This window comes from Carcharodon carcharias, chromosome 36, assembly GCF_017639515.1.
Source record: "Carcharodon carcharias isolate sCarCar2 chromosome 36, sCarCar2.pri, whole genome shotgun sequence".
In the NCBI taxonomy this organism is placed as follows: domain Eukaryota; kingdom Metazoa; phylum Chordata; class Chondrichthyes; order Lamniformes; family Lamnidae; genus Carcharodon; species Carcharodon carcharias.
Window position 1 is genome coordinate 6,043,271 of NC_054502.1, and position 4,356 is coordinate 6,047,626.

At 46.9% G+C, this 4,356-nt stretch overlaps 1 pseudogene; it reads right to left on the bottom strand.

Annotated features, from left to right (window-relative positions):
* Positions 1 to 3,072: 3,072 nt before the first annotated feature.
* On the bottom strand, positions 3,073 to 4,038 carry LOC121272893 (annotated as a pseudogene).
* Positions 4,039 to 4,356: the final 318 nt, after the last annotated feature.

The following is a 4,356-nucleotide window of genomic DNA, read 5'->3' on the forward strand; positions in this document are numbered from 1 at the left end:
ATGATGGTGATGGAGATGATGGTTATGGTGATGGAGATGATGGTGATGGAGATGATGGTGATGGAGATGATGGTGATGGAGATGATGGTGATGATGGAGATCACGATGATGGAGATCACGCTGATGGAGATCATGCTGATTGAGATGGAGATGATGGTGATGGAGATGATGCTGATGGTGAGGCTGATGGAGATGATGCTGATGGAGATGAAACTGATGGAGATGATGGTGATGGAGATGATGGAGGGTATGGAGATGATGGTGATGGAGATGATGGTGATGGAGGTGATGGTGATGGAAATGATGGTGATGGAGATGATGCTGATGGAGATGATGCTGATGGAGATGATGCTGAAGGAGATGATGCTGATGGCGATGATGCTGATGATGGTGATGGAGATGATGGTGATGGAGATGGTGGTGATGGAGATGATGGTGATGGAGATGATGGAGGCGATGGTGATGGAGATGATGGTGAGGGAGATGATGGTGATGGAGATGATGGTGATGATGGTGATTGAGATGATGGTGATGGTTATGAGGGAAATAGTGAAAATTGTGATGGAGATGGAGATGATGGTGAAGGAGATGATGGTGATGGAGATGATGGTGACAGAGATGATGGTGACAGAGATGATCCTGAAGAAGACGATGCTGAAAAGACGATGGTGATGGACACGATGGTGATGGAGATGATGGTGATGGACATGATGATGATGGACATGATGGTGACGGTGATCGAGATGATGGTGCTGGAGAGGACACTGATGGAGATGCTGGTGATGGAGATGATGGTGATGGAGATGATGGTGATGGAGATGATGGTGATGGGGATGATGGTGATGGAGATGATGGAGGTGATGGTGATGGAGATGATGGTGATGGAAATAATGGTAATGGAGAAGATGGACATGATGGTGATGGAGATGATGGCGATGGAGAAGATGGAGATGATGGAGACGATGCTGATGGAGATGATGGTGATAGAAATAATGGTACAGGAGAAGATGGAGATGATGGCGATGGAGAAGATGGAGATGATGGAGATGATGGTGATGGAGATGATGGTGATGGAGATGATGGTGATGGAGATGATGGTGATGGAGATGATGCTGATGGAGATGATGGTGATGGAGAGGATGGAGGGGATGGAGATGATGGTGATGGCGATGATGGTGAAGGAGATGATGGTGATGATGGAGATCACGTTGATGGAGATCACGCTGATGGAGATCAAGCTGATGGAGATCACGCTGATGGAGATGGAGATGATGGTGATGGAGATGATGCTGATGGTGGTGCTGATGGAGATGATGCTGATGGAGATGATACTGATGGAGATGATGGTGATGGAGATGATGGTGATGGAGATGATGGTGATGGGGATGATGGTGATGGAGATGATGGAGGGGATGGAGATGATGGTGATGGAGATGATTGTGATGGTAATGATGGTGATGGAGATGATGCTGATGGAGATCATGGTGATGATGGTGATGATAGTGATGGAGATGATAGTGATGGAGATGATGGTGATGGAGATGATGGTGATGGAGATGATGGTGATGGAGATGATAGTGATGGAGATGATGGTGATGGTGATGATGGTGATGGAGATGATGGTGATGGAAATAATGGTAATGGAGAAGATGGACATGATGGTGATGGAGATGATGGCGATGGAGAAGTTGGAGATGATGGAGACGATGCTGATGGAGATGATGGTGATGGAAATAATGGTACTGGAGAAGATGGAGATGATGGCGATGGAGAAGATGGAGATGAAGGAGACGATGGTGATGGAGATGATGGTGATGGAGATGATGGTGATGGAGATGATGGTGATGGAGACGATGGTGATGGAGATGATGCTGATGGAGATGATGGTGATGGAGAGGATGGAGGGGATGGAGATGATGGTGATAGCGTTGATGGTGAAGGAGATGATGGTGATGATGGAGATCACGCTGATGGAGATCACGCTGATGGAGATCAAGCTGATGGAGATCACGCTGATGGAGATGGAGATGATGGTGATGGAGATGATGCTGATGGTGATGCTGATGGAGATGATGCTGATGGACATGATACTGATGGAGATGATGGTGATGGAGATGATGGAGGGGATGGAGATGATGGTGATGGAGATGATTGTGATGGTAATGATGGTGATGGAGATGATGCTGATGGAGATCATGGTGATGATGGTGATGATAGTGATGGAGATGATAGTGATGGAGATGATGGTGATGGAGATGATGGTGATGGAGATGATGGTGATGGAGATGATAGTGATGGAGATGATGGTGATGGAGATGATGGTGATGGTGATGATGGTGATGGTGATGATGGTGATGGTGATGATGGTGATGGAGATGATACTGATGGAGATCATGGTGATGATGATGATGATAGTGATGGAGATGATAGTGATGGAGATGATGGTGATGGAGACGATGGTGATGGAGACGATGGTGATGGAGATGATGGTGATGAAGCTGATGGAAATGGTGAAAATGGTGATGGAGATAGAGATCATGGTGATGGAGATGATGCTGATGGAGATGATGGTGATGGACATGATGGTGACGGTGAGGGAGATGACGGTGATGGAGATGCTGGTGATGGAAATGCTGGTGATGGAGATGTTGGTGATGGAGAAAATGCTGATGGAGATGATGGTGATGGAGATGATGGTGATGGAGATGAAGGTGATGGAAATGATGGAGATGATGGTGATGGAGATGATGGTGATGGAGATGATGGTGATGGAGACGATGGTGATGCAGATGATGGTGATGGAGATGATGGTGATGGAGATGATGGAGATGGTGATGATGGTGATGGAGATGATGGTTATGGTGATGGAGATGATGGTGATGGAGATGATGGTGATGGAGATGATGGTGATGGAAATGATGGTGATGATGGAGATCACGCTGATGGAGATCACGCTGATGGAGATCACGCTGATGGAGATCACGCTTATGGAGATCACGCTGATGGAGATGGAGATGATGGTGATGGAGATGATGCTGATGGTGAGGCTGATGGAGATGATGCTGATGGAGATGAAACTGATGGAGATGATGGTGATGGAGATGATGGAGGGGATGGAGATGATGGTGATGGAGATGATGGTGATGGAGGTGATGGTGATGGAAATGATGGTGATGGAGATGTTGGTGATGGAGATGTTGGTGATGGTGACGATGCTGTTGGAGATGATGGTGATGGAGAAAATGCTGATGGAGATGATGGTGATGGAGATGATGGTGATGGAGATGAAGGTGATGGAAATGATGGAGATGATGGTGATGGAGATGATGGTGATGGAGATGATGGTGATGGAGACGATGGTGATGCAGATGATGGTGATGGAGATGATGGTGATGGAGATGATGGAGATGGTGATGATGGTGATGGAGATGATGGTTATGGTGATGGAGATGATGGTGATGGAGATGATGGTGATGGAGATGATGGTGATGGAAATGATGGTGATGATGGAGATCACGCTGATGGAGATCACGCTGATGGAGATCACGCTTATGGAGATCACGCTGATGGAGATGGAGATGATGGTGATGGAGATGATGCTGATGGTGAGGCTGATGGAGATGATGCTGATGGAGATGAAACTGATGGAGATGATGGTGATGGAGATGATGGAGGGGATGGAGATGATGGTGATGGAGATGATGGTGATGGAGGTGATGGTGATGGAAATGATGGTGATGGAGATGATGCTGATGGAGATGATGCTGATGGAGATGATGCTGATGGAGATGATGCTGATGATGGTGATGGAGATGATGGTGATGGAGGTGATGGTGATGGAGATGATGGTGATGGAGATGATGGAGACGATGCTGATGGAGATGATGGTGATGGAGATGATGGTGATGGAGATGATGGCGATGGAGATGATGGCGATGGAGATGATGGTGATGGAGATGATGGTGATGGAGATGATGCTGTTGGTGATGCTGATGGAGATGATGCTGATGGAGATGATGGGGATGGAGATGATGGAGGGGAAGGAGATGATGGTGATGGAGATGATGGTGATGATAGTGATGGTGATGTTGGTGATGGGGATGATGCTGATGGAGATGATGGTGATAGATATGTTGGTGATGGAAATGATGGTAATGGTGATGATGTTGACGGAGACGATGCTGATGGAGGTGATGCTGTTGGAGATGATGCTGATGGAGGTGAATGTGATGGAGATGAAGGAGATGGAAATGATGCTAATGGAAATGATGGGACTGGAGATGATGGAGATGATGGTGATGGAGCTAATGGTGATGGAGATGATGGTGATGGAGATGATGGTGATGGAAATGATGG